At 42.4% G+C, this 23731-nt stretch overlaps 1 protein-coding gene and 1 long non-coding RNA gene across 3 annotated transcripts in view; one reads left to right on the forward strand and one right to left on the reverse strand.

The window, feature by feature from the left end:
* The window catches only part of LOC137528163 (uncharacterized), a 53946-nt gene extending 38643 nt beyond the window's left edge, over positions 1 to 15303 (forward strand). Inside the window, exons 1-3 of one of the 2 annotated variants that reach the window (XR_011023303.1) lie at positions 12205 to 12254; positions 14913 to 15004; positions 15107 to 15303. This is a non-coding gene — a long non-coding RNA (uncharacterized lncRNA). Of the gene's footprint in view, positions 1 to 12204; positions 12255 to 14912; positions 15005 to 15106 lie in introns of those variants that run through there. The other variant, XR_011023300.1, reaches the window with a different exon arrangement.
* NDUFS4 (NADH:ubiquinone oxidoreductase subunit S4) overlaps positions 1 to 23731 on the reverse strand; it is a 197081-nt gene that overhangs the window by 58015 nt on the left and 115335 nt on the right. The window lies entirely within an intron of this gene.

Here is a 23731-nt window from a genome sequence, read left to right on the forward strand (position 1 = left end):
GGAAACAAGCATTCAAAGCTGGGATCCAAACAGCTACCTGGGATCCATACATCACAGGGTCACAAGGGCAATACTTTGTAGTGGGATTAGCCAACTCACCATCAATCACTTTCAGAAGGTTCCTGTTTGTCTCTATTTAGCCCACCCAGTATCTCTTGTGTAATTCAATCACAAACCTTTCTCTGCTCATCCCTGCTTGTCAAAGGTTTACTCCTGACCCTTTGTGCCTGTCCACACATCACCTTTTGCAAACACTATGTACAAGGTTCTTTGAAAACCAAAATAGAACACCTTTCCACTATGAAGACTAGGGCCATCATGGTATAAAATATAGGACTGGCACAAATGCATGGAATATCACCCTCATGACCCAAGAGCAGTGATATCACAGCTGGCAGAAAAGGTCAGTCAGGCTAGCGGAGATATCTGGACAACAGCGGTGTGTCTGGTTTCACATGACTCCTAGTGAAAGTGTTACAAGATGGATGTGTAGCTGACAGGGAAGGTATTGCACATGTGGACAGCAACCTCAGGAGCCAGTCTAGCCGAGGATCCAGCAGGAACTCTAAACATTCAAGGTACCCAGGATAATGATGGTGAACCCTTAGAGTTTCCCATTTATTCAGGCCATGGTGTAGCCAATTCTTTGTTTAAAATTGGACACTTTGTGTTAAAGACAGGGCTGTGAAGTTGGTACAAAAATCCTCCGACTCCAACTCCTCAGTTTGTGAAACCTCCAACTCCAGGTACCCAAAATTGCTCTGACCCCTTGGTCTAATTCTTACCAGGGCTGTACAAAAATCATCCAACTCCTCAGTTTATTAAAACCACCGACTCCCGGTGCAAAAGTGCTCCAACTCCACAGCCCTGGTTGAAGAAGAGATAACATCACTGGTACAAGCAGGGCTGTGGAGTCGGTGCAAAAATCATCTGACTCCTCAGTTTATGAAACCACCAAGTTTGAGTACCCAAAACTGCTCCGACTCCTTAGTCTAATACTTACCAGGGTTATGGAGTTTGTATCAAAAATCATCCGACTCTGGACTCCTCAGTTTATGAAACCACAGACTCCGACTCCAGGTACCCAAAATTGCTCTGACTCCAAAGCCCTAGGTACACGTGATTTAAGAAGTAGCATTTACTATGGAACATCTCATCCTCCCTTTGCTACTGATTGGAAGAGGGCTATAACTTTACCAGCTATGGACCTCCCGTTCATTCTGTGGACTAATGGGGTGTGTGGCTAAGGCAGAATGATGCAGCAGGAAGAGTACAGCCTTGTGGGATTGTAGGAGGTGGCATGTCTGTCAGGAAGCGAAGCCTTCCTTCCAGTGTTTCCTTATGACCAGATATGGGGAGAGAATCAGGACAGCCCAACTGCAGCATTGTGGTGAAGAAGATCTAGGGTAGTCCAGTCCGGGAGGGGTAGTCACATGACACCGTAGAGGAGTAGGTAGGGATATTTGAAAGCTGGAGCTGCATAGTTGGGTTAGAAAAGGGAGTAGGAGAAACACAAGGAAAACAAACAGTACACAAGCAGAGTTTTTCCTAGAAATTTCAGAGCACGTCAGTCTATTGTCAGCTTTTTTTCCGCCGTATCACAAAACAGGCAGAGCAGTGGTGCGATTTCTGCTGCATTCTGATCGAGATTGGATGCTGCAATGTGGGGAGTTTTCCGACTACATTTCTTCCGCTTTGAAAGTTATGCAAGGCATGTAAGAAAAATAAGGCGTTAATTGCCATTTAATTCCAATTCAGAGTTTACACAGATGACTTGTTCAGTAAGGCCTGGATCACACTGGAGGCAAAAAAAAACAAAACAAAAAAAAACTGGCCCATATGCAATTAACTTTTTCACCTGAGTTTTCTCCTAAGATATAATTTTTGAACTTTTTAAAATAACTTTTCAGCATTTTGTAAATTGAAAACCAAAATAATTTTGAGTATTTTCTTGCTTGCTGGCAAAAGAGATTTTATGACAAGGTGTGAATATATCACCTAGGACAAGCATGGGCAAACTTGGCCCTCCAGCTGTTAAGGAACTACAAGTCCCACAATGCATTTGCCTTTATGAGTCATGACTGTGGCTGTAAGACTCCTGTAATGCATTGTGGGACTTGTAGTTCCTTAACAGCTGGAGGGCCAAGTTTGCCCATGCCTGACCTAGGAGAAAACTCAAAGGAGAAAAAGTGAATAAGGGCCAATGACATTTTGTGTGCATTTTAAGGATTGGCAAACGGACTTGTCAACCCATGCTAGGTTTTCAATAGGATCCGTTTACACGTGTTTGTTTGCAGCAGATCTGAAAACATGACACAGGCAAAAACCGCAAAGCCCTATTCCCATAGAGAAGGGGTGTCAAACTCAAATGCAAAGTGGGCCGAAATTGAGCTCTGGGACCAATTCGCAGGTCAACCGCAATGTCTAGTGGAAACCTCTCTCCCTTATAAAGTTCCCTGGTGTTTAATAGCCCCCTCCATCCCCTAAAAAGTTCCTTGTATAGGGGATGGAGGGGGCTATTATGGCTTCCCTGGTGAACTAGGGCTTACCCTCCAATATAGTTTCTCTGGTGGTCTAGAGTGGGCCAAACATAATGCAAAGTGGGGAAACCATCTGAGGGCCAGATCAGATGGCAATGAGGGCCAGATTTGGCCAACGGGCCACAGTTTGTATGCCATAGAGGTTTATGGTGGAAATGCACTGTCCACTCCGGCTAGCTGTATCAGTGTGGACAGTGCCTTAAAGAGACACTGAAGAAAAATATATATGATATAATGAATTGGTTGTGTACTACGAATAATTACTAGAAGATTAGCAGCAAAGAAAATATTCTCATATTTTTATTTTCAGGTATATAGTGTTTTTTCTAACATTGCATCATTCTCTAATATGTGCAGATTACACAACACTCAGCATTCTAAATGATTGTTTCAGAGCAGTCTCGTGAACTAATGACCTCTCCTCTGGCAGAGAAAAAGAAAATTCTTCACTGACAGTTGAGATAATAAACTTCAGAAGACAGCCCTCTCCACGACTTTGAAAGTCGTGGAGCTTAATGGCTTTTTTGCATAGAGATAACAACTGGAGTTTCTTAACTCTTCCTGTACTGGAAGCAATTAGACTTATGTATCTGCCCGTTTTATTTCTTAGCTGTACTACACATACAAATCATCATATTTTTCGCTTCAGTGTCTCTTTAAAGAGAAACTTTAACCCAGAATTAGCTGATACTGTGGTGAAACCCATTTCACAGTGTGGGAGTCCCTGACTGGTCCATATCTGTGAACCTCTTTGCATTGTTGGAAATAATGGCTTATGTTGCATTGTTGGAAATAATGGTTTCCAATTGCCAGGCAAGCAGCATCTCCCTCTGTGCATGTGTGTGTGTGTGTGTTGATTGATAATGGCAGTTGGCGCTGTCCTTTTTTCATTTTTTGACTGCCAGCAGTAAAGATGCTGACCAAAGGGCTCAGAGTGGATCAAACATGAACAAGTTACATGCTAATCATATCTTGATTTCGCTTCTATGTTTATAGCTTCTTACTTTTCAATGTATTATTTATTTTTTCCACCTACTATCTTTTTATAAAGTTCCTCCTTAAAGCAAGTACCCTTTCTTATAAACACTGCCAAGCCTATCAACAAGTAGAGCACCAAAAAAATTAAATAGCAATATTATAGTAGTCATTTTTCTTGTTAAAAGCAAAAACATTTTTAGGAATAAACCTTAAGTGATTTCAAACATATGTACTGAGAAAAACTCACTAGGTTCCCTTTAAAATATGGGTGGCTAAGTTACATTATTATTATTATTATTATTATTATTTAGTATTTATATAGCGCCGACATATTACGTAGCGCTGTACAGTGTATATATATCTTGTCACTAACTGTCCCTCAAAGGAGCTCACAATCTAATCCCTACCATTGTCATATGTCTATATTATGTAGTGTAAGTACTGTAGTCTAGGGCCAATTTTTTTTTTTTTTTTTTTTTTTTTTTTTTTTAGGGGGAGCCAATTAACTTATCCGTATGTTTTTTTTTGGGGGAATGTGGGAGGAAACCGGAGTGCCCGGAGGAAACCCACGCAGACACGGAGAGAACATACAAACTCTTTGCAGATAGTGCCCTGGCTGGGATTCGAACCAGGGACCCAGCGCTGCAAGGCGAGAGAGCTAACCACTACGCCACCGTGCTGCCCGTACATACATACATACATTAGAGGCAAAGGCATTAGGCGAAAACAAGCCTGATATTCAAGAAAACAAAGGGAAACAAATGGTATAATTAGAATAACACAACCTCCCAGGCAGCTCCCTAGAGCCAGCCAGGGTCCACAGCTCCCAACCTTGTCTCACGCTATCAAGAATCTACTTTCCATGTCTACGTCTGCACTGTGAACAGCACGGTAACGTAGGAGCTCTGCTGCACCCACCGACTACGCTACTGAAACCCAAGGCTGGAGACATCCCAGGAGCTAGATAACCAATGAGTCAGAAAAAGACAGCTGCCACCTAAATTCTAAGAGCCGAGTAACCTATTGCCAGCTGAACTACATGGCTTCTGGCTTCAGCAACCTGTCCAGCCAGAAAAACGAAGATCCTTTCCCAAACTGATTGCTGCCGGTTGCTAATTCAATGGCTGAGTAACCAAGCAGCTCAGGGTGACCCAAACTACTAGGAATGTATAGGGGGATAAAAGGGACCAAAAAGCCCTCCTACTAAAAAAAGCAAAGCTTGGTGTAGTTTTCCTTCTTAAAACAAAAGGAAATCTGCAATAATTCAGCTATAAGTGAATTTGTGGTTACCCACAACGCACTGCTACTGAATATGCAAATTATCACTTTTCACCCTTGGTAAGCCAGGCAAGCATCCAGAACCGCTGGTGTATAGCAAGCCTATAGCTTTAAACGTTACACAGCCATATCAAACCCACATGTAGACAGCCTGTTTCTGACTTTTGATCCTCATCAGTACATGGCAGGGATTGATAAGGCTGTATGAGATAGGGCTTGGACCAGTACAACAGAGTAACCAAGCAGCTCAGGGTGACCCAAACTACTAGGAATAGCTTTAATACTTCAAACCCCTGACCATGAATGACTATGCAGATCAGGTGCCTTCCTCACTGCATGCATCCAGGTCAGTGATTTAGCCAAGAATCATAAGAGCAGCAAGAAGAAGAATATTCTTTAAAGAGGAACTCCAGTGAAAATAATGTAATAAAAAAGTGCTTCATGTTTACAATAATTATGTATAAATTATTTAGTCAGTGTTTGCATATTGTAAAATCTTTCCTCTCCCCGATTTACATTCTGACATTTATTACATGGTGACATTTTACTGTGGGCAGGTTATGTAGCTGCTGCTAGCTGTTTTGGCTGTTAGAGGCAGCTGTAAACAGCTAATTCCTTTCTGTGAACCTTGTTACATTGTGACAAACTGCCAAAAGTACAGCGGTACTCAGAGCTTCTTGTGGGAGGGGTTTCAGCACAAAATCAGTCATACAGCGCCCCCTGATGGTCTGTTTGTGAAAATCAATATATTTCTCATGTAAAAGGTGGTATCAGCTACTAATTGGGATAAAGTTCAATTCTTGGTTGGAGTTTCTCTTTAAAATGGAAATGCAGTGGTGGCCTCACTATGTACTCCAGCATAGGCCATAGGATGATGTAGAAGAAAACTGAATTTTAACAAAGTAATGCACTTATTTCATTCAGTGTAAAATACTAGTGTTACAGTGTGCAGAACATGGCAAGCCACAATGACCCTGTGTGATTTATGAAAAAGTGAGAAGGGGTAGGAGGCGCCTGTAGACATACACCGATGTTTCTTATTGTATAAAGCAGTATTTGGTAATAGAATAAGAAACTAAATGTCCCTACCGTAAAGGAGTCAAGCTCACACGTAAGGTAGCGATAAAAACTTCTCATATTTTTATTTTAGGCACAAAAAAGTTTTCGGCGCTCAGAAATAGACACTACCACTTAAGGCGCGTACACACGCCATACTTTAGCAAACAACGGGTCTGTCAGACCCTCCTGCTGGGCGGACGTTCTGCCGACAGTAGGATGTGTGTGCAGTCTATCAGTCTGCCGACGGCGTGTACACACGTGCTACTGCCGGCAGAACGTCCACCCAGCGGGAGGGTCTGACGGACCAGTCGTTTGCTAAAGTATGGCGTGTGTACACGTTTTTAGGCACACTTATAGACCTGAGGAAGTGGCTGTGGCCATGAAACGCGTTGTCAATTGTGCCGAAAAATAAAAAATTAGAAAAGTTTTTATCGCTACCTTACATGTGAGCTTGACTCCTTTACGGTAGGAACTTTTCGTTTCTTATTCCATTACCGAATACTGCTTTCTACCATAAGAAACATAGGTGTATGTCTACGTGTGCCTCCTACCCCTTCTCAGTGATTTCCACCCCTTCCTAGGGGAGTGCACTTTTGGAAGTTCCCCAGATGTGTACCCCTTTTTCTGGAGCTGAGACCTTCCCCGTTGCCCGAAGCAAGGCCGAGTGAGGACGGCACTTCCTCACATGCCAGCTGAGTGGTTGCTTCTAAAGCGACCCAATTTTGTGAGTATAATTCCTTCTTCACACATATAAACTGGTATCCCTTTGATAATACACCAGATCGGGCTCCCGGTCTCCCTGTGCCTTTTTGTTTTCTACAAGAATCTGCAATTTATTAAAAAGGGTTTGTGAGTGGATGGAGACCGTCTGCAATCCTCATGACAAACCCTAGAGAGGACTGCTGAAAGGTGAGCAGAACAGCAACTCTGCAGCAGCGTACTCATGCTTGCAAAGACAACTCGATTTTTTATTTGCATGCCTGCTATTTCACTAACTTTATTTATCAATCCTCACCATAATCTAATATAAATGCACAATACTATAAAACGAGGAGAGAGACAGGAGTAAAAATATTTAACAGTTGCTTTAAGTAATGCTATGTGTATTGTTCAAGCATCAGAACCAGAATAATTTATTTTGCCAAGTACAAAAGGGGGGTTGTACCCGGAATTGGCCTTGGCTCATACAGGGTCTGGAAGGGTGGTGGGGATAATGGCCTCGATTCATCAACACTTAGCAAATTTGTTAACAACAGTTTGGTAAAGTATCGAATTTGTTAACTTCATTTCAGGATTCATCAAAGTTATCTACAGCTGTTAGCAAACATTCGGTAACGATTCGGTAACGATTCGCTAAAACGGAATAAAGTGCAATTCAGGAAAAAGAAAGTGGGCGTGGTTTAGCGTTACATTTCGGATTAGTTATCTCCTTCACTGCTCTGTCGTTATTCCTGTCAGATCATTGCTGACAGAGAAGATGGAGCCATTTGAAGTGGTTATGTATCAGCTGAGAGTGATTCAAAGGCGCAGAAGGGCAAGAATAAGGTCTGCAACCATATAAATTTGTAAGAGAATAGATTTATTTGCTATAACAGGACATCTGCATTTCTCTTGAATCATCTTGTAAGAGAACACAGGCAGTGCCAGGGTTAACTCATTTGCTAGCTGCACTATAATTTTTTAGAAAAGGCTCCTATCAAATTGTGGGATTGTCCCAACCACTTTCAGAATCCAGGTCCAGGTGTAAAGCCCTATTCAGAATGTTGCTACATAGTGCTCAAAGGACTGCCTTTTACCCACAATTCCATGGGAATCTTATGGCCTTGTGTTAAAGTACCACTGTAAAATGGAAATATCGACACGTTACCGAATGGTTACCGAATTGTTATCGAATTCACACCGAATGAGGAAAAACCTTGATGAATACAACTAGAAATCGCTAAACTTCGAATTCGGTAATTTAACAAACTGGAAAAAGTTATCTCAAAGAGAATGATGAATCGAGGCCAATGTCCGAAAGCCAAGAGCCAAGGCTGCCATACTACGATGCCACCAGTCGCACTTGGCAATCATCTATCAGCGGTAAGGCTCAGCAGTGATGACCCAGTTCTTCATAGAAACCTACAGTGATGGCTGACGCTGCTGAGGATCCTCATTGCTGATATCTGGCAGTGCAGGCCAAGGTGTTCTAGTTCAAAGGGTGCAGTAGTGTTGATTTTTGTGATGGACCCCCCACTCCTGGGCAGTATTCAGCAGGGCTGGTCAAGATAATCTGGCTGTCACAGAAGCGCCCGGCCGCGGCGGAACTTACTTCTGGATTAGCGGCTGGCATCATAGAGCCAAGCATGATACCAAATTGGATCAGAGCTGCACCAGGAAGGCTTCGGATCTCGTTCAGTATCATACGTGAACGTTTTAAATGCTTACAAGAGAACTAATCTAATTTCAAGTTAGTAAAAGTGTTACCTAGCGAATATTTTGGCAAAATACTAGGTTTCTGGACCTTCTCTATGACCAACACTAGGCCACACCCCACTTGTTTCCCCAAAAGAGTATTGCAATTTTAAAACTGATTACTTAATAAAGGTAACCTGCTCCAGCAATATCCGTCCTAATCCTAACTAATTCCCACCTTCCCTTTTTTCCTTCAGTGGCAGGTGCCCAGTCTACCTCCTGTGGATTGTGCAGTCCAACTGATAACACAACCAACAAGGCTGCTTAACTGAAAAATAGCTCAATAATTCAGGCACTCAAACCATTAACTTCACTCTCCAACCTTAATAAATCTGTGCCAGATTGTTGTTAAAAGAAACTAGGCTCTTGGCTTTCTTTCTGAAAGCTTTACAGAGCTTTAGACTTAGGCATGGTGATACTGCATAATGATGACAAGAGAGTCAAACTCAGTTTCTGAAATGCAATGCATTTCTTATATCGGCCTTGATTATTAAACATCGGTTTGTCAAAATTATTGATGGATTGTACTTCACATCACCTCAATATGTCTACTGAAATAACATGCCACTCATATCTGGTGATCTATAAGAGAACAAAAAAGACTTTACAAGGTAAAAAACTGCAAAAGAGGACAAGTAGTGACCCTCACATCCTTGGCTTGTGTAATTAGGACAACAACTTTCTCAGTCTGCAGAATGTCAAAATGTAAGCTTGTGTAACAGGACTCACACACTACTACAGGTTTCAGATTAGATGTTAGATTCAATATAACCATCAAATCGAATGAGAATCTATAATACTAAAGAATTTACGATCAATGCTATAATTGAAAACTGATTGGACTAGGTTTACTAAAGAATGTTTTTTATTTATATACTAGTTAAAAGGCCCGCTAGGCCTTGGCCGCGCCCCCTCCTCCACAATGCATGCCCTACCGCGTGCGCGCTTAGCCACAAACCGCGTGCACGAATGCACACGCCCACCGCTCCTCCTCCTTGCTGTCTGCAGTCCGTATGTGTGCTGAGCATGCGTGCCAAGCACAACGCATGGACACAGGAGGCCGCAGCGACGGGGCTATTATGATATAGGATACTAGTGCTGGATGTTACCTGTCTTTTACAACCTTGAGATTGATCGTGTGATTATAGCAGAAAGACCACTTTACTTAAGGCTTGGTTTAGACAGACGTTTCCTGTCACGGTCTATCAACATTTTTTGGACGTGGCACGTAGTGTCCCGCGACGGTTGTGTCCATGCCCCCAATGGGCATAAAACGAGGCGTGGCAACAGAACAATGGGAACCCAATGCCAAATCGCTCTTGTGCTTGGTAGCAGAAAAGCATCAAGCATTGGGTAAACGAGCCGCTGGCAGAAACCCCTGTGAATCCTTAATACTCACAGTTTCACTAGAGCTTTTTCTCTGTAAAGTTTGGTAAAAAAAACTTTGCATCTGACACAGAGAAGATTGTATTTCTATTCTCAGTAAGAAAAGAACAGGTCTACACTCTGCTAATCTCAAAACATAAAATCTCCCTGAAGTGAATCTACATTCCAGGTTAACAGAGACATCCTAGCTTCCTCTTTCTGATGAAAGAAACAAAGGTCTGGTTTACTATTAAATCGATTCTACACTAGACAGATCAATGACACGGTTGTTTACTGAATAAACAAGGAGTTAATGAGGGCGCACAGTGATCCGGATGATCTGAACTTGTGGCAATAGCAGGGATGTTCCCAGATAAGGGGCTTCCTAATGACGAAGGCTGCACTATCCACTGAGCAATTGGGTCAGCGCCTCTGGCCTGTTCCGCTGATGTTCTGCAGAACTGATAGTCCTCATCTGACTGCAGCAGATTAATTCCAGACGCTGACTGGGTCACTACACTCTACGCAAAGCACACATTTCACTTGGTTTGTGTAAACTGAGGTCCTGCTTAAATGAGCTGTGGTGTGAACATCTGGATCAGCTTAGACACAGAATAGAATAGCACAACATCATACATGCAGTGCAAGTGTTACCGGGAGGGGGGAGGATGGGGGACACACGGTCCTGTGAATATATACTACATACCTGGCTCTTCACATACACACCAAAACTTACTGGTTGGCTATAAACTCACACAATGATACATGAGATGAGTGTTAGTCAATATTCTTATTACTTCTATAGTGCTGACATTTTCTTTAGCATTTCATGAAGCACATGGGGCAATTAATGTCACTAATTGTCCCTCATAGGAGCTCACACCATAATATCCTTAGAAAAGCCAAATGTCCCTTCTATAGTCTAGCGCTAACTTGGGGTTAAGCCAATTACCCTATTAGAATGTTTTGGGACGTAGGAGGAAAGCAGAGCATCAGGAGGAATCCCACGCAAACACAAGGAGAACACAAAGCTAGGAAGATAATGTTGTGGTCAAGATTAGAGAATGGAACTCTAATGCTGCAAAGAGTGCTAGCCGGTCAACCTTTGTTGGTTACCAACCCCCTGAAATAAGCTGGCAACACTCAGTCAAAATACCATAAAAGAACTCTTCCAGCAGTCCAGTGGTTTCTTCCCCTCCTGCTATCATCTGGGGTTTACCTTGATAAAGCCCCACTTCAGACAAACCATTTTCTTGGACCTGTGTCAGCACTGGCTGGCAGCGTTTGGTTTTGTCTGTGCAGAAGCTCCTTGCTCTATAAATCACTTTTCAAGTACTTGGCCAGGACCCAACACCAGTCACGTTTCCTGCACCACTGACATTCAGAGATGTGTCTTCTGCCCTGCAACTCACCACAGCAGACCACCTGGCATGCAGAATGCCTCCATGCTATCCTATGGGAACTTCCATGAGGTGCAGTGCAGAGATAAAAATCAAAAATAAAGTTCAGACTGGTACAACTTCTCTGGACAGTGGCTTCCGTTGCATTTGGTATCTAAATGACATGCACCCACTCTGAAATGGCAGTGGACACTGCGGGCATAAGAGCCGATAGGACGGCACTTCAGATTGAGGGGAGCTGGCAGTAAATGCTCTCCCATCACCCTTTCCAAACCACCCTGTCACACAGTTCCTGAGAAGCGGCTCTTTGCTACCTCCACGTGTGACAACCAAGAGATGGAGGCAATATACAGGGTTGCACTCTTAACAAGGGTATGACATAAAAGCCAACTCTTCTCAGGTAAATAGGATAGGATGGGTCTTTCGAAAGACCTCTTGCCCATCTAACTTATTGATAAAAATCACTATGAATAAATCACACATAATGTGTTAAAATGTAATTCTTCTGTGAACTGATAGGTGTCTGCAGGGTCCTTAATCCACCACCTCTTATATGGATTGCAATTTTGCTAGAAGTCTCATGCCAGCTTGTTTGAAGAATCTTGTCAGGTAGATTGAAGTCAGCATCTTCTCTGTATTGATTGAAGAGATGCTACCAGCAGAAATCAGTCTTCAAGCTGCAACGCTTAACTCATGTAATTTCGCCAACCCCACCTACATTTATAGATGAGATGATGTAGCAGGGTGATGCTGCTGGGTTGAAAGGGTACTAAATAAATGCACTAACATGTTCAAGTGAACTGTCCTGGAAGTTCCCATAAGAGTAGTACAGAACTTGCTTTCCCGTCAGTAAAGCAATGGCTGCTGACAAGAAAACAAATGCCAAGACATGTGCATGAATGAGCACTTAATGTCCCGTAATCCCCAGCACAGCAGGAAGTGGACAATCAGGCTCTATGCCCTGCTCAGCAATTGCACTGGCTGCCTCTTATCTTTATGTGTAAAGCACTATTTGGAGATGCGGTCCCTCTTGGTACATTTTTTTTTTATTTACCTCACAATGCAGGAAGATGACTCTAGCGGCCTCCCCCTGATGTCAAGCACTTCGCAATCCATCTTCCGGCCAGCAAGAATGCGTGACATCATGTGACATTACATGACGAGACTTCAAGCGATCATGGTACTTTACACCCAAGAGTCGTCTGGGATCTTATTATTAGTATTATTATTTAGTATTTATATAGCACCGACATCTTCCGCAGCGCTGTACAGAGAATATAGTCTTGTCACTAACTGTCCCTCAGAGGAGCTCACAATCTAATCCCTACCATAGTCGTATGTCTATGTATGTATTGTAATCTAGGGCCAATTTAGAGGGAAGCCAATTAACTTATCTGTATGTTTTTGGGATGTGGGAGGAAACCGGAGTGCCCAGAGGAAACCCGCGGGTTTCCCGATCCATTGGTCGTTATCGCCGTACGAGGCTAAGCGACATTCGAGTGATCATGCGCCTGTAACCCATTTCAAGAGATCAGGGAAACGACCATTCTTTGCTCAAAAAATGGTGGGTAAGGGCCTTTACATACTTGGTCCTGTCATCAGTGTGGTTTATGTGGTCAGCTGCTTCGACCACGAAGAAGACTAGCAGCCCCTTGCTTTACACATGATGGTAACCATCCAGCACTGGCGCGGGGGGGGGGGGGGGGGGGGGGTTGTTCAGTAAAGTACACAAGGGAGATGAGGGATTGGGAAAGAGTAGTTAATAACAGAAGAGCAGCAGTGGTATTCTGGGAACGTTCTGTGTAGCTGCAGTTACATTTTCACGTGCAACTTATTTACTCATAGCCATCATTCAACCAAACAATGCTCACTATGCTGTCCAGTTTCTGCTCCACTTTACAATAAAATGCCAACAGGTTTACCCACTGTAGTTTTTCTTCAGGAAAAATACTAAACTTTAAACTCATGTGCTGTGCATGTACTTCATCAATTCCAGACACGATGGAAGTTCCAGGTAATCTAAATCAGTCAAATACAAGCGATCTGCTAGAGAGAAAATAGCTCGTCGTAAATCTGCTGTTTCCTTTCTCTGCATGCATTCTTCTTCCTAGGTTATGAGGTTACATGAACTTGGCCTCTGCCCTCCTCTAACTACTGGTAGCTTCTGCATCTAGCATACATTGGATGCAAAGATACTAACAAGGAACAGCCAATGCTGCCGCCAAGCCTTGATGGCTTCCAAACCAAAGTTGTAAAGTTGTTCAGTTCTTAAAAATGAACTGTAGCAAATATATGAACTGAATGAATATGAACTTAAAATCGTTTTTTCTTTTTTTTCAATATTAATTTATAGATTATAATATAATTTAGTCAGCAGTTTCCCATTGTAAACACATTCCTCTCTTAATTTACATTCTGAAATGTATCACTGGTGGTGACATCTCTAGTTTTGCCAGGTGATCTGTATAGAATGTTCGTTTACGGAGATTCTATGCAAAGAGGGTGGAAAGAGCCGTTGTTTCCCACAATGCAATGAGGTTCACAGACAGCAAACTCTCAGGACCATGGCCATGACATCACACTGTGGGAGGGGTTTTCACCACAATATCAGCCATACCGATAGCAAGCGCTTACATGAATCTTCCTATGCTGAACACAACACTGCAGGGTGGCTTACTGAGTGAACCCTTAGTGGCTACAGATATCAAGCACTTCAAGAGAAAAGTGCTATACAAATGTTATCATTGTTATTAAGTGCACTTTACCATAGGTAAAAAAATGGCAGTTGCCATCTATGTAGTGCTGAGGGTAGAAGCACGTGCTCTCTGGATTGTTCAAGGTACCTTCTGGTTCCTGGCTTAGCTTTAGCTATGCTGCCTGACATATACCTGTTATGTAGAGAATTCTGCACCAGGACTAATGCACTTCCACTTCTAAATTCTGGCCACCATGAATCAAGCATACGTTCCCTCTTTTCCAGAGTTCTACACAGTTTACCAAATTAAAGACTTGTGTCCCTGTGGTTATTAGTTAACCACAAAGCTCAAACCAAGCAGAGAAAAGAGCACAGTGTGCGATTTCCCGCCGCCCTTGCTATGACCTTTGTCCTGACCTGTGGGGACCACCCTCTTTGGTCATTATCTGAGCTGCATGCTTGCCAAATACAAAGGTCTACAAAGTCCCGAGCGGCTCAGAGGATATGGTGCATTAATAATTTGTCACTGCGCTTCTGTCTGGGGAGACAACCACTTTCTCCATCAGCGACTCCCACTAACCATCAAGTATGCAAATCTGTGACTCATTGCCCTCTGGCTGGATCCAGATAACATATCAGAAGAAGGGTGAGACGTGGCAACCTTTCCACTCCACTGGCACCAAAAGACAAGCAGGGACAGGATTCTGCCATGTAGCTTTCTCATGCCATTTCCCAAGGCTTTCCTCACAGAAAGAAAATAATAAAAAAAAAGATGGCAAGCGCTTACATGAATCTTCCTATGCTGAAGATAGTCATTTTTCTGTCTCCCTCATGATTATAATATGGAGTAGTGTATTCAGGGGTCATCTGAGGATAATTAGGCTGCAATCCTTCATACAGAGGACAGAATTGGCAAGATTGAGATATCAATGTAACAGCAGCAGTATGAGAGGCGGATGTGACACAAAAACATACCGCATAAACTCCAAATAAAGTGAAGTATAAGAAATTAGCAGGGTCACTTATACATGCGATAAAACAGGTTTGTAATGAAAATAGAGAATAACTGTTCCTACATGTGGTTGGATATACGAATATATGTATGTACAGGTTTCTAATTACATATCATTTGGCCTCCTCCAGCTTCTTACTGCCTATGAAGAAGTTTCCCCGATTGGACGATAGGAACGCTACTAACATCTTGAAAATGGTTGCATTGTGAAACGCCATGATCTGTAAGTTGCTACAAATTATTGGAGTAATGCAATTTACTGTACCATTAATGGCAGGGGAATATTTCTGTGCTGATTATATACTCTTATCTCTTGATGTTCTAGGTGTTTTCATTCCTCCTTATCACGATCTGTGAAATATGTTGAGATGTTTGCCTCTGAAGAAGAGACTATGAAAAAGTTGTGAAACGTGCGTTAGGCTGTGCCATTTGTCACTTAGCGTGATTCAAGGACAATTTTACTGTGCTGCGTCACATTTGACTATTTATGACTATTATATTAAAGTGATATTTGTTACTATATATTGATGTCTTGAGCTGTTAGACCCTCATTTTTTGTTTTGGTTTTCAATGCGACTGGTGTAAAATAGAGAATGAAGTACAGTGGAGCCTTGGTTTTGCGAGCAGCATTTGTTAGAGAATATCTCTACAAAGAATAAAAGCCTTGCTGAGAATCCCCCATGAAGAGATGGACTAGTCAAAACCTGTCACTTCTGTCAGATTTCTACTACCTACTGTAAGTGACAGCAACATAGGAGAAAAGTCATTTATGGCTCATTTTACTCTGGAAAAATGTACTTCTTATTTGTATATGTGTGCACATAATTTAAATTTTACATATTTTCGCCATAGTGCCCATTTAATACAAAGTACTGAAATGTATAAAGTAAAAATGTAAAATAGACTTTCAGGATAACTAACAGGAATCATTGCTATGGCCTGGTGCACACCAAAACCTGCTAGCAGATCCGCAAAATGCTAGCAGATTTTGAAACGCTTTTTATTTTTCTGTAGCGTTTCAGCTAGCATTTTGCGGTTTTGGTAGCGTTTTTGGTGTAGTAGATTTCATATATTGAACAGCTTCTGTAATAAAAACGCCTGCAAAACTGCTCTGAACTGCCGTTTTTCAGAGCGGTTTGCGTTTTTCCTATACTTTACATTGGAGGCAGAAACGCCTCCGCAATCCAAAAAATGCCTCACCCCGGGAGTATGCGTTTCAGCAAAACGCCTCCCGCTCTGGTGTGAACCACCCCATTGAGATACATTGACCAAGCATATCCGCAGGCGCAAGCGGCTGCAAAAACACTGAAAAACCTGCTCGGTGTGCACCAGCCCTCTCTGTTGGCTCACACCAAGCTTTTATTTTTTCCTGTGGCTGGATAGTCCACCCTAAACACTGGCATGGACATGGCCCTTGAGGAAGACGCCTGTGATCTAGGACATACAGTGGATGTACTTGTTTCTTGGGTGGGATTACACCAGACTCTTCACATTTTTAACTTAAAATAATTAAAATCAGTGTGTTGACTTTATTTCCAGTCAACTTTACCCCCTGCTAAAAGGTAACTAGCTTCAGAGCTAAAAATAGTAATCACCGAGAATAAACAAAAGAAAGCCCTAAAGCCTCATCTACACGAGGCGATGTAACTTATCGGCTCGATTGATTAGATCCGTCAGGTTGGATTTCGCCACCGCCGATTCACTGCTCGTTCCCCACGAGGGGACAATGGCAGGGAATAGAGCGGAAGATAAGCGGCGCTGGCGGGGACGAGCGGGGGATCGAATCCGACGCACGCGCGGGCAGGTACGTGCAGGGATGCGGAAGAGGCTCGATTAGCCGCCGGATCGCTTCGTGTAGACGGGGTTTAACCACTTTACCCCCGCGCGTACGGATTTCTCCGCCCCTTTTTCCATCCTTTCACCCCCAGGGACGGAGAAATCCGTACTCTGCGCACTCCCGCCGCTGTCCGCGCTCCCGCTTGTAAACACGCCGCCCGCCGCTAGTAAACACGCCGCCGCCCGCTCGCCCAGAGATCAACGAACGGGAAAATCCATTCCCGTTCGTTGATCTCAGCCCCGCAATGATCTGCTGCCGCTCGTCTGAGCAGCGCGATCATTGTGAAAAATAACAAAGTCCCAGCCTCTTTCTACTTCCTGCAAGCGTCCGGAAGGACGCTTGCAGGTCGCCTGAAACTAATTTGTAATGTTGCCATCTTGTGGCCAAATAGTAAAACTACACCCTAACCATTTTTTTTTTTACACACAAATAAACTTGTTTTACACAAAAAATTAACTCCTTACCTCCCACACTCCCCAATTTTTTTTTTTTTGTAATTAAAAAAAAAAAAAATGTACAATTTAAAAAAAATACATAAATAGTTACCTTAGGGACTGAACTTTTTAAATATTTATGTCAAGAGGGTATAACACTGTTACTTTATAAACTATGGGCTTGTAATTAGGGATGGACGCAAAACTGAAAAAAATGCACCTTTATTTCCAACTAAAATATTGGCGCCAAACATTGTGATAGGGACATAATTTAAACGGTTTTATAACCGGGATAAATAGGCATATACATTTAATGGGTTTTAATTACAGTAGCATGCATTATTTAAAAACTATAAAGGCCGAAAACTGAAAAATAATAAATTTTTTCCCACATTTTTTCCTATTTTCCCATTAAAACACATTTAGAATAAAATTATTCTTGGCATAATGTCCCACCTAAAGAAAGCCTAATTGGTGGCGAAAAAAACAAGATATAGTTCATTTCATTGCGATAAGTAATGATAAAATTATAGACGAATGAATGGAAGGAGCGCTGAAAGGTGAAAATTGCTCTGGTGGTCAGGGGGTAAAACCCCTCAGTTGGGAAGTGGTTAAATTGTACCTAGACATGAAAAGATTTTAACTATTATCTAAATCCACACATCTGCCAGACTTGTCAGGATAGATAACAGAAAAAAAAACAAAAGGGAAGGTAGAACTGCTGTTCGGATTCAAGCATGTAAGGATCTTGCAGACATTCGCTTATGCCACAGTAACCACACTGGATCATTTCTGATGGGTGATTGCCCTGCAGCCTCTGACAGACATGCACTATTGGCCAAAGTATGTGTATTGTCTTCTGAACAGGTGAGGAGGAGGAACAGGGAGATCATAAAGCCCCAGAAAAAGCCAATCCTGATTGGACCTGGCAGTCCTGCTGATCTATTTGGCTACAGTAGTGTCTGAATCACACACCTGAAACGAGCATGCAGCTGTCAGACTTCAGCCAAAGCATCTGATCTGCATGCATGTTCAGGGTCTATGGCTAAAAGCAAGAGACAGAGGATCAGCAGGACTGCCAGGCAACTAGCATGGTTTAAAAGGAAATAAATTTGTCAGCCTCCATATCCCTCTCCCTTAAGGTCCCCTTTAAGTCAAGAATCAAAAGGAGGAGGCCTAGCAGTTCTCTTACTAGAGGGCACAGCAAGATCCTCACCATAGTGACAACAGAGTCAGATACGAAAAAGAAGACACAGAGAAGGCATGTCACCTCTTCTCCTTGCAAGTTATTTAGACCGGTACCAAAGACTGAATCAATAACTTGCCATCAGATTGGGTAGCAGTGTGATGTACGGTAAAGGCACACTCCCATCCTGTTCAACCAACGCTGCTCTAAGGAAGGTCAGTAGCAATTCTGTTCCATGGAGTTTGCTATTGAGGCCTCCTGCTGCCCACTTACCCTCTCTCCATAAACAAAAATAATACATTGTGCTTTGCATAAACAACTACCATGTAATATATGTAGCTAGGCAAATAAGAGAGAGCCTCATTTCATCTCTGTACACTGCAAACATCATATTGGCTTGTTTGTCTTGGTTTGGGTGCGTACAAATACAGCCATTCCATGATGTTCCTAGCTGTCAGATGAAAGTGTTGCATCCTGCTGGAAGTCGCTGGAAAGCTAATGGTGGCCATACATGGTACAATGTTTTCATCCAATGTTACCATTTCTATGTAATATAAGGGAACTGCCTAAATTATCATTTCAGTATACTCACTTAATTTACCCTTATACTACATAGAAATGGTAAGATTGGGTGAAAAAATGGTACCATGTATGGCCACCATAAGAGAGAACAGATTCCGTGCTCACTAAGATGTGCTATTAGAGTTTACCATCAGCCTGGAAAAGCCGTCATTTACTGGAACCTGAACATCAATTTGGACGTACTGTATGTCTTTTTTCAACCCAAATAACTATGCAACTATGTCGCCGTGATGATTGTACTTCTTATACAATCGTGACTTGGGTCTACCTGACTGCTATAAATACCTCATCTATCTGGGGACTAAGCTACTGATGGACATTGACCATATTTGGCGGTTATCGTATTGCTGGATTGTCCCTGGGACGGCTCACGGGTTTTAGTGTTTGTGATTCTGAAGATTTTTCAATAAAGATTTCTGTGAAGTTTGGAAGAAATCTGAGTGTGCTGGACCTTGTGGACTTTATACTGGAGGTCTGACCTGGTGCTCAAGCGGACTGGCCTTGCACCTCAGTTCATGCGGTGGGGGAGAGCGGCGTGGAGACCACGCTTGGGCAGAAGTGAATGCTTGTCTGTTCTAAGGATTGTGCAACTACCTTTGCCTGGCAGGCTGTGAGTATTGCTATTACACTGTTCCCTTAGCCTCAGCATGTACCAGGCTCTCCTAGTAAATGGTAGCTACTACCCTCTCCTTTGTCTCCTGACAAGGTACATTCTGAAAGCAGTGCCACCAAAGTGCAGTGTGGCCCTTGCAATGCTTATTACGGATCAGTTCAGGTTGGTAGTTACCGCCACGCAATTAATTACATATTGCCTATGAGAACCAGAAATGCATTTTCAGCTGCTGGGTATTAGCCCAAAACTCCACAGAATCTTTAAAGAGAATCCGAGGCTGCACGGCAGGGGGACACATGTGCCCTGCCTCAGGACATGCCTCTGTGTCTCCCCCACCACCACACTATAACCCCCCAAAATTAACAACAATAATGGTCAATAATGTCGAGGGCAAAGGAGGAGAGGGATTCCCTGCTCAAAACGCCCACTGGGGGAGTTCTTACAGGCTCACAGACAGCAAAATGTCAGGGCCACAGTCATGACATCACACTGTGGGAGGGGTTTTACCACAATATCAGCCATACAGACCACCCTCCTAATGATCTAGTCAAGAATAGGTAAGGATTTCTCATGGGAAAGGGGGTATCAGCTACTGATTGGAATGAAGTTCAATCTTTGGTTAATGTTCCTCTTTAAATGGCCCTGCCCTTGTCCTAAGATCAATGTGACCTCCTGCCTCCAACTCCCCCACATCTGTCAGGCCTGAGCATCAAGCCCCCACCATGACAGCACAGGAAAGCAACTTCTATCATTTGTACCATTTACAAACTAATGTAAAAACAATATTGGTTGTTTTCATTTCTGGATAAGTCCAGCTTGACCCAGGGGCGACCTGAAGAATACAGATTATCAAGTGGTTTACATTAGAGACAGACTGCAGAAAACAAACCTCAGCTCACAGCAGGCGGCCATGCTAGGAAAGTGTCAATGCTTGTTTTCACGCATTTAAAAAATAAAGGTGATTGGATAAAGTCCACATTACAGAATCGTGTGCATTAAGGACGCCATTCAGTTTGCAACTCAAAGTTTCAATCTGTGTTTATCCAATTAGAAAAGATCCGTCACAGTTCTCACTGTACAAGCTGACGGATAACGCATTAACACACACAAACACTAAGAGGCGGCGAAGCAAAACAAAGGACCTCCGGCATCCACAGATTGTTAATTACAGTAACGCTTTGTATAGATTGCACTACGGTGACATGAAGCTTTTATTCTATATGCTAAGCTGAATGTTTATAGTTGTGGGTTCATGGCCTCAGCTAACAGAGGCAGATATCATTTTCCATTTAACGGTAAGGGGACCTGAACTCTTGCAAATATAAGGAAAACAGAGAGAAAAGCACCTTGTATGTATTTAGAGAGATTAGCCAGTATAATTCCCCTTCACCTGTGTCTAATCACAAGATGTAATTTGCTCTCTCCCCTGTGTCACCTGACTGCCACTGCAGATAAGCTCAATTGAAAGCACAGGATGTTAACAATATTGGCCTCAATGCTGGTAGGGTTATCAAACAAATTACTTCATGTGAGGTAATTTACCTCATGAGGTAATGACATTCAGGGCTGTGGAGTCGGAGCAATTTTGGGTGCCTGGAGTAGGAGTCGGGAAAAAATGCACCGACTCCTAATGAATATGAAACTGTAATTAAAATAGAAAATATGATAAAATGTTCTATTTCTCAGATAATAGTCATTAAAAATAATGTATATATACAGTATATATACAGTAATAGCTGTGCACAGTCCACAAAAATGAAATAAACCAATCAAAATTAGTTACTTGTGCGGCTTCAATAAAGCAGTCCCCGTATTTTTAAAGTCAGATATACATATCTGATTGTGACTGTATATGTGATGTGTACACAGGAATCTCATATATACGAAATAACATCTATGCTGTAAGTATAAAGCCTGATGTGTAGCCGTGTCACTAATAGAGATGGTCAATGAGATGGAAATAATTCTGCATTGATGCTGGTTTATGCAAATGTATGCACTCTCTTTGCTCATGAAATCATATAATTTGATATGTTAAAATTTGGTTTGGTGACTACAAATTAAAGGGTACCTGAGACGGATGAAAAGAAAAGTGTTATACATACCTGGGGCTTCTTCCAAATCCCTTCAGGCTAATCAGTCTCTCGCTGTCCTCCTCTACCACCTGGATCTTCTGCTATGAGTCCAGGTAATTCAGTCAGTCAGAGCAGTCTGGCCACATGCCGCTTCCACAGCCAGGAGCATTCTGCAATTGCGCAATAGTGCTGCGCAGGTGTAGTACGCTCCCGGCGGCGGAGTGTGTGCATGCGCACTACACCAGACTGGCTCAAGTACCTGGACTCATAGCAGAAGATTCAGGTGGCGGAGGAGGACAGCGAGGGAATGATTAGCCTGAAGGGGGCTGGAGGAAGCCCCAGGTATGTATAAAACTTTAAGTTCATCTGTTTCAGGTTTACTTTGTTACACAGTAGTACTATACTCTACATATGTTCTCCCCATAGAGCTGCAGGTAATCCACTGAGAATGTTGTGCACATTGAACACAGAGGTGTTGTCTATCACCCATAAACCTTGTTCAGATTGTGCATGAAGAATGTGTAATAGAGGAAGAATCTCCTCATTCCCCTGCAGAGTACCTGCACATCACTCTTACATGTACCCACAGTCACATTGCCTAGGACCTGATCCATGTTCAGATGTGTAATAGAGGAAGAATCCCCTCATTCCACTGCAGAGTACCTGCACATCATTCTTACATGTACCCACAGTTATATTGCCTAGGGCCTGATAGATGTTCTTTGTTCCGGTCTGCACCTTTTACAAGTACTCTTACCAAGGACTAGTTTTAGTCTAAAGGGAATAAATATAGTAGTCTACATATCCTTCTCACTTCAGTTGTCTTGTAAAATTCCTAAGCGTTGGCAGTTAAGAGACGAATTTCACGTTACATACTGTTAATCAACAAAATTGTAATATGCAAATTAGAGGAGTCGGAGTCGAGGAGTCTGAGTCGGTGGAATCCTAAACTGAGGAGTCGGAGTCAGTGGATTTTAGGACCGACTTCACAGCCCTGATGACATTTAGCAATTTTAGTCATGTTTCACCTCATGAGGTAAAATATGAGGTAATACATGAGGTAATTTACCAAAAATAGCTATTCTCATGGAAACTAGGGAGCATGTTAGCACATAATTTACCGATCAGTTTAAGACCTGCCTGTACCTGGAGGTAAAGTCAATTTGAATGCATTTTGCAGTTTTTAGTGGAGTTCCTATTGCGGTTTTAGTGCCATTCCCATTCAGGCTGTGTAATATAAAAGAATAGTAGAAATAAAACTCCAAATGTTTACTAGATTTTTTTCAAGGGATGCCTATAAATATACTTTTCATAGGTTGCTTCATAATCAAATACACCTTCCCTCCCCCCTCAAAAAAAGAAAAAAAATCTTCCAAAGACTATCCTAACTTATGGAAGACCATTAAAGACTACAATTATTTATTTACTGCATGCTTACCGCTGAAATGCCTCATGTTTTACTTCACTTTATGCATTTACCTCATATTTTACCTCAGGTTCGGAAATGGAGAAAAATCTTTCAGAATTGCTAAAGAAAAAAAAAAAAGAGGAAAATACCTCATGAGGTATTTTACCTACAAATATTTACCTCACACAGCACATTTACCTCACGTAGAAACAGTACAAATGTACTGCAGGATTTGTATCAGCCGTAACAATGAAAGATTTTTCTTTAAAGGTTATTATGCTGTTGTGTATATTTCAGAGCAGAGAGGAAGTCCTGAGTTCAGGTCCACTTTAACACAAAGCATTAGTCCAATCTGGTCTACTGCACAGAAATAAACTTTGGGCAAGCGTGTAACTATAACAGGGGAAGAGTAGTGCAACTAAGGCAGAGCGTACACTCGTCTGTGCAATATCGCAGCTGGATTTTGTCATGCTGCTATCATGTTTTTCTTAATTTTGCAACAAAAAAACAAACAAACAAAAGAATTGGAAATGTCTGCAGTGCAAAAAATAAATAAATAAAAAAGAAAGAAAGCTGATCTTTAAGGCCTGGTTCACATTAGCGTTCGCTGTCCGGATCCGAACCGTATACTGTACAAACGGAATGTACGTTCCGCATAGCAATGCAAAGTCTATGCGGACGTTCACATGTGTACGTTCCGTACAAAACAAAGCCGGAACGGATCCGGACTCCGGACACTTTTCCAACATGCGCTATTTTTCGAGTCCGGTTCATCCGGCCCACGCACCCGGACCGGAGCCTGACTGCACCATCCG

The sequence above is a fragment of the Hyperolius riggenbachi genome, chromosome 1 (assembly GCF_040937935.1).
Source record: "Hyperolius riggenbachi isolate aHypRig1 chromosome 1, aHypRig1.pri, whole genome shotgun sequence".
Lineage (NCBI taxonomy): Eukaryota > Metazoa > Chordata > Amphibia > Anura > Hyperoliidae > Hyperolius > Hyperolius riggenbachi.